The following is an 8,255-nucleotide window of genomic DNA, read 5'->3' as shown; positions in this document are numbered from 1 at the left end:
TCAAATGCTGCCAGAATTTGAATGTTTTTTTTTTTTTCCCCTCTGAAGAGATGGATAATGAGAAGCATCTGAATGTTTTCTCTCTCTCTCTCTCTCTCTCTCTATATATATATATATATATATATCTTTTTCTCTTTCTCTCTCTCTCACTCTCTCTCTAACACACATTCATTCTCATTTTCTCTCTCTCTCTCTCTCTGTCTCTCTCTCACTCTCGCACACACTCACACACACACACACACACACACACACACACTCTCATTCGCTCTCGCTCTTGTTCTTCCTCTCTCTCTCTCTCTCTCTCTCTCTCTCTCTCTCTCTGTCTCTCTCTCTCTCTCTCTCTCTCTCTGTCTCTCTCTCTCAAACACACAGACACACACACAGGTTCCTGTGCACTTATCTCCCACAGAGAGGGGTCAGCCATTCATCCTGTCCCATTATAGTGGACACTGCTGCGAAATAGACCAATAAATCAGTGTCAGTGCACGTACACACACATACACACACATACACACACACACACTCACACACACACACATACACACGACAGCCAACACTAAATATTACTGCCCTAAGGAGCGGACAACATAGAGGGGTCTTCTTCACCACACACACACACACACACACACACAGACACACACATATTTTCACCCACATTCTCATCAGCATGTGTATTTGAGTCTGATATCTCCCTAACCGTTCACCCATGTCTAATAGCTAATTAAAAAATAATATTTATGGACAGAAAGTCGCTTCAAAAATCTCGAAATAAGAGACAGGATGTGTTTATGTGTGTGTGTGTGTGTGTGTGTGTGTGTGTGTGAGAGAGAGAGAGAGAGAGAGAGAGAGACATATGAAAATTCTAGAAAGACTTAAAATATGATAGAGGGAGAGTTGTAAGTGAGATAGAGTGAAAAAAATGAATGAAAGAGTGAGAATTAAAATTGGAAGTGTGTGACTTATCAAAATATGACATTCACACACACCTTCATCCTTTTCTTCCCTCTTCATTCTACATTTTATATTTCCCTTACCTTTAAGTCTCTCTCTCTCTCTCTCTCTCTCTCTCTTTTATCCCATTTCTCTCCTCTCTCCCCTCTGTTTCTCTCTCTCTCTCTCTCTCTCTCTCTCTCTCTCTCTGTTTTTCTCTCTATCTCTTTTATCCCATTTCTCTCCTCTCTCCCCTCTGTTTCTCTCTCTCTCTCTCTCTCTCTCTCTCTCTCTCTCTATCTCTTTTATCCCATTTCTCTCCTCTCTCCCCTCTGTTTCTCTCTCTCTCTCTCTCTCTCTCTTTCACTTTCTCTCTCCCTCTGTCTCTGGAGTTTGTACGGCTCGTTGGTTTTGTGGTTAAACCGTGGTGGGTCCGTTGGTGGGCTTTTTGATTTACTGCCTAAATACCCCCCCCCCCCCCTCTCTGAACCAGTCGTTCGGAACCGTCCTGAGATGGAGTGATAAAAAACAGAGGGATGGGGTCTGGAGGAATGGTGCGGGAGCACTGGGGGCTGATGGGAGAAAACCCGGGGGGAGTTTTGGTGCAGTCCTAACGTTAAGAGAGATGACATCCCGATCTGAAGCAGACTGGAGTCTGACTGGCGTTTGACCAGACGGCCGACACAAGCGCATCTTTCCGGTTTTTTTTCATCCCTCCTTTCAGTTCACTTCTCCTCTGTGGGAGATCATCGTTCTCAGGCTGATTTTTGACGGAGTAATTTGTTTAGGAAATCAGATGGAAATCCACCTAACTTCACACACACATGCACACACACACACGCACGCAATTTATTGAAATGTTTTGATAGAAAAATTCAGAATTGCTCTGAGCTATTTGTAATTTCATTATCATAAACCATATCAAATATATTCATACCAGTTTGCCTCGCACAGAAAGCACAGAATTTATGTTCCTGGAGAAAATAAGTAGTGATGTAACGGTTATGAATCACCATGCTATGACATGCTATATACCTGTGATTATGTTTATAACACACTGTGTTGTTATTTTTTGCATATTATCCTCTGTGTCACTGTTATTGCACGTGTGTCCATACGCATGTTATATACATGTTGTACTGCATTCATTTCAATAATGCATTGCACTGAAACATTCTAATTAGTTTTAGAGTTATTTACCTCAATTCTATTATGTCAGTATCTCATTTAAAAGTATCACATGCCTGTGTTTCCACACATGAACAGTAATGTCTTTACTGTGTAGCTCTAGTGTAACACAACAACAACAACAACAGCAGAACTCTTATGTGGCAAAGAGGACCAAGGCTACTTGACAGACAGGTGATCTGAGTAAATGATAGTTGAACCAGGACATGACCTGAGAAAGAGCAGGACAACACCTTCCAACAAAAACACTTGGAGTAAAAATATTTTCACATTACTTTCTCCAAGACGTTGTTTAATCGAAAAATACCACATCAGTGTCCCCTATATCCATATATACCATGGTACATCACTGATTTGCACATTGTTAGTGGTAGTAGTAGTGTTTTCCTAATAATAATAATAATAATAATAATAATAATAATAATAATATGATTATTATTATTGTTGTTGTTGTTGTTGATGATGATGATGAAGATTTTGTTGTTATTGTTAATCTCAGAGGTTTTTTCCCCTTTTTTTCTTTTTCTTTTTATGTATTCACCTTTTTTAAACCAGAATTGACTTGATTTGTATGGTCGGCCGACTACTTTTAATTAGCTCATGCTTCACTTGGAAAGTTGTCTCTTTGCACACAGGGCTCTAAACCAGACTCACAGGCATTTAACATCTAAATTGTACCCACAGGTGTAACACAGCTCCAAACTGTACTAACAGGTGAAATATGACTCTAAACCATACTAACAGGTGTAACATAACTCTGAACTGTACTAACAGGTGTAATATGACTCTAAACCGTACTAACAGGTGTAATATAACTCCAAACTGTACTAACACATGTAATATAACTCTGAACTGTACTAACAGATGTATGATGCAACTCTAAACCATACTAACAGGTGTAATATAACTCCGAACTGTACTAACAGGTGTAATATGACTCTAAACTGTACTAACAGGTGTAATATGACTCTAAACCGTACTAACAGGTGTAATATGTGATGTGTGATGTCTGTGATGTGACTCTAAACTGTACTAACAGGTGTATGATGTGACTCTAAACTGTACTAACAGGTGTGTGGTGCGACTCTAAACTGTACTAACAGGTGTGTGATGTGACTCTAAACTGTACTAACAGGTCTGTGGTGTGACTCTAAACTGTACTAACAGGTGTGTGATGTGACTCTAAACTGTACTAACAGATGTATGATGTGACTCTAAACTGTACTAAAAGGTGTGTGATGTGACTCTAAACTGTACTAACAGGTGAGTGATGTGACTCTAAACTGTACTAACAGGTGTGTGATGTGACTCTAAACTGTACTAACAGGTGTGTGGTGCGACTCTAAACTGTGCTAACAGGTGTGTGATGTGACTCTAAACTGTACTAACAGGTGTAATATAACTCTAAACTGTACTAACAGGTGTGTGTTGTGACTCTAAACTGTACTAACAGGTCTGTGGTGTGACTCTAAACTGTACTAACAGGTGTGTGATGTGACTCTAAACTGTACTAACAGATGTATGGTGTGACTCTAAACTGCACTAACAGGTGTGTGATGTGACTCTAAACTGTACTAACAGGTGTGTGATGTGACTCTAAACTGTACTAACAGGTGTGTGATGTGACTCTAAACTGTACTAACAGGTGTGTGATGTGACTCTAAACTGTACTAACAGGTCTGTGGTGTGACTCTAAACTGTACTAACAGGTGTGTGATGTGACTCTGAACTGTACTAACAGGTGTGTGATGTGACTCTAAACTGTACTAACAGGTCTGTGATGTGACTCTAAAGTGTACTCATAAGTTTGTAGTACAGTTCTGAATTGGCTGTGAAGTTCTACCAAGACAATAATTCAGCAGGGTAACAGTAAAGAACATTGCTAAGACAAAAATTAAGGAAGATTCATGTATTTTGCCTCAGATCTTCTCAAGAGCATATTTTCAGCACAGAATTTCTTTGAATTCAAATTTTGTTTATGTTATTTTATCCTCTTTTCTCCCCCGTTTCTAAACACCAACATAAAACACCCCACCATGGCAAAAACAGTCCTTTCCATGGATTTGGGAGGACCAGGGCTTATGTCCTCTGACGCACGCGATACAAAGTCAAACACCACTTCTCCTCACCCAACAGTTTGCAAGTGTCTCCATGGTAACAGAACACACATGCCAGGCCACAGCGTTTCCCTCAGATTTTCGGTGGAAATCTGAGGACCTCCCGTTAACAGCAGGAGTCATCGAAGTGTAGCGTTGAGGACTCTGTGTCCTCTCCACCTGACCCGCACGGAGGACGGTATTCTTTATGAGTCCCAGCCCCACCGGCCATACCAGTCAAAACTGAACTTGTGATCCCAGTAAGTGGTGTACACTGAAACCACTGGTCTAATCAGGTCCCCAGTTGTAAGAATAAGCTGAAAAAGCAGGTACGATAAAGAGGAGGTTTCTAGACTAATAATATAGTGATTGGGTCTGAGCTTCACGCAGGAATGAATTTATTTGTTCCAGCGCAGGTGAAGAAATGTAATCGGAAGAGTCAATGAAAATGGTAAAAACAGAAAGTGTAGCCAAATTCTGCAAAAATTCAGTGTAATTCCACTGTAACTCACAAGAATCCCAGAGTGCGAATACACTTTGGCTATTCTGAAAGTTTGAAACGTTCAGCTCAAACATGTATTTTTAAATAAAGCCAAATTTATAAAAACACATATATTTAACTGTAATGTCATCGACATGTTATTCAAAGTAATTATTGTGTTTAGTGGACTGTTGGACTGGATAAGAGATGAAAAACATTTTATCTCAAATGGCTTTTGCTCATCTTTCTCAGTTCCAGTAGTTTTTTTTTTACCTCGATGTGTTTTTAACCATTTAACCTGTAATTAACATGTAATAACAAACAGTACATAGCTCTTGAATGGTTATTATATGTTGTGATTATTACAAATAACTTGTAATAAGGAATAAGTCCACAAGCCCCATAATGGCTATGTAATTAAAACTCTTGTTAAATGTTTGCTTTTTTTTTTTTTTTTTGCCTCTCATTTAAAACCAGCTCAGTTCAGCCAGTAAAACCATTAGCACAGGCTCTGATCAATGGAATAGGACCCACTGATAAGGTTGGGTTCCAAATGGGCCAGTAGACTTTGTGAGCTGGGTTATTTGGCTGTGGCATAAACTATGTATTAATGTACTGAAACACTCCTGTGGAGCTGACTGATGTCTCAGTTTGGACAGTTAATAGCTGGTTCTGTTTGGGAGAGTTTTTTTCACCCCTAATTGTATGGGTCCATGATAAGTGTTTTTATCTGGCTTTTTTAAAACAAATGTCTAGCTCTGATTCTCTCTCTCTCTCTCTCTCTCTCTCTCTCTCTCACACACACACACACACACGCGCACACACACATAAACCCGTTTCAGTGCTTAATATCACACTTATACACACACACACACACAGGAGAGTTTAACAAGGGCTGGTAACTTCCTACAGACAGGCTTCATAAACGTGTATCCTTTTGTTAACAGATGACCTGCCTGTGTTTTGTCTCAGACGTGTACTTACCGACTAATGACATATCCAATGCTTACTCATCTATCTCTCTCTCTCTTTCTCTCTCCACTCTTCCCCTCTCACCCCTGTCTCGTTCACTCACTCCACTCTGTCTCACTTCTCATCCTTGTCTTTCCCTGCCTCATTACTCACCCCCCCCCCCCTTCCCTCTCTCTCTCTCTCTCTCTCATTCTCTCGTTCTCTCATACTGAGGTGGGTCCTGGCATGATGACAGGGCAAATGTCGCCAAAGTAATTACACATGACAAGGTAAATCCTGCTCTCCGCTGCTTTCTCTCTCTCTCTCTTTTTCTACTTCTGCGACTCCAGGTCCCTCGCTCACTTCTGCCCATTGTGTGTGTGTGTGTGTGAGAGTGTGTGTGTGTGTGTGTGCGTGTGTGTGCGTCTGGATTTGCACGCCCTAAACATCTCTCTGGGCTGTAATCTTCCTCCCCCTGCAGGGTTTTTCGGCTCCTACCGGAGAAAAGATACAATTATACTCACAAATCCCTTTCTTTTTTTTGCCGTCTTTCTCTCTCTCGCTCTCTCTCTCCTCCCTTCTTTTGTCTCTCTCCCTGCGCCCCCCCACTTCTCCTCTTTCTTGTCCTTCGCTCTGTCTTATTCATGCTAAGTGCTCCTCTTTTCTTTATCACAATGAGTAACAGAGAGCAGAGACTTCGCCTGAGTGGAACCGTAAACAGTATGGACTGTGTAGAACATGAGTGGAACTGTAAACAGTGTGGACTGTGTAGAACATGAAGAGAACTGTAAACAGTATGGACTGTGTAGAACATGAGTGGAACTGTAAACAGTGTGGACTGTGTAGAACATGAAGAGAACTGTAAATAGTATGGACTGTGTAGAACATGAAGAGAACTGTAAACAGTGTGGACTGTGTAGAACATGAGTGGAACTGTAAACAGTGTGGACTGTGTAGAACATGAAGAGAACTGTAAACAGTGTGGACTGTGTAGAACATGAGTGGAACTGTAAACAGTATGGACTGTGTAGAACATGAGTGGAACTGTAAACAGTATGGACTGTGTAGAACATGAAGAGAACTGTAAACAGTATGGACTGTGTAGAACATGAAGAGAACTGTAAACAGTGTGGACTGTGTAGAACATGAAGAGAACTGTAAACAGTATGGACTGTGTAGAACATGAGTGGAACTGTAAACAGTGTGGACTGTGTAGAACATGAAGAGAACAGTAAACAGTATGGACTGTGTAGAACATGAAGAGAACTGTAAACAGTGTGGACTGTGTAGAACATGAAGAGAACTGTAAACAGTGTGGACTGTGTAGAACATGAGTGGAACTGTAAACAGTGTGGACTGTGTAGAACATGAAGAGAACAGTAAACAGTATGGACTGTGTAAAACATGAGTGGAACTGTAAACAGTGTGGACTGTGTAGAACATGAAGAGAACAGTAAACAGTGTGGACTGTGTAGAACATGAAGAGAACTGTAAACAGTGTGGACTGTGTAGAACATGAGTGGAACTGTAAACAGTATGGACTGTGTAGAACATGAGTGGAACTGTAAACAGTATGGACTGTGTAGAACATGAAGAGAACTGTAAACAGTATGGACTGTGTAGAACATGAAGAGAACTGTAAACAGTGTGGACTGTGTAGAACATGAAGAGAACTGTAAACAGTGTGGACTGTGTAGAACATGAGTGGAACTGTAAACAGTGTGGACTGTGTAGAACATGAAGAGAACAGTAAACAGTATGGACTGTGTAGAACATGAAGAGAACTGTAAACAGTATGGACTGTGTAGAACATGAAGAGAACTGTAAACAGTGTGGACTGTGTAGAACATGAAGAGAACTGTAAACAGTATGGACTGTGTAAAACATGAGTGGAACTGTAAACAGTGTGGACTGTGTAGAACATGAGTGGAACTGTAAACAGTGTGGACTGTGTAGAACATGGAGAGAACTGTAAACAGTGTGGACTGTGTAGAACATGAGTGGAACTGTAAACAGTATGGACTGTGTAGAACATGAAGAGAACTGTAAACAGTATGGACTGTGTAGAACATGAAGAGAACTGTAAACAGTGTGGACTGTGTAGAATATGCAAATTGTTTTCAAATGGAAAAATCTGATTGGTAGTTCATCCAGAGACTAAAGATGGTTTAGAAAGTGTTGATTCTAAGTGTGTAGTTATTACAGAGTGGATACATTGTGTGTAATGTCTTGATTAAATTGCGGTAGTGATTGGTGTATAGTTTGCATATAGAGGGCGCATGTGGAATAGACTATGATTGTGTTGAGTGTGTAGACTGTTTATCTGCTCTGGTCTTTAGACTGCAGTGGTAAAACTGAGAACGCATGCAGATTTGGCGGACTACGTTTTAGTGTCGAATTTCATCAGAATATTTAAGACTTTTACATTTCTGACCGTGTTTGGTTTACGGACTGCTATTGATTGGGTTGTTGGCTGGATGATTTTGGTCTTCTTAAACCGCACAGCCACTTAAACCATGCTCACCCGTGGATGTCACAAAGGATTAATGTTGTCCTTGGAGTGATTTAAGCAAAACCTTAAACCTAAACTAAACTATTGCCTTGATGTA

Source organism: Chanos chanos, chromosome 6, assembly GCF_902362185.1.
Source record: "Chanos chanos chromosome 6, fChaCha1.1, whole genome shotgun sequence".
In the NCBI taxonomy this organism is placed as follows: domain Eukaryota; kingdom Metazoa; phylum Chordata; class Actinopteri; order Gonorynchiformes; family Chanidae; genus Chanos; species Chanos chanos.
This window is presented reverse-complemented; position numbering follows the sequence as displayed.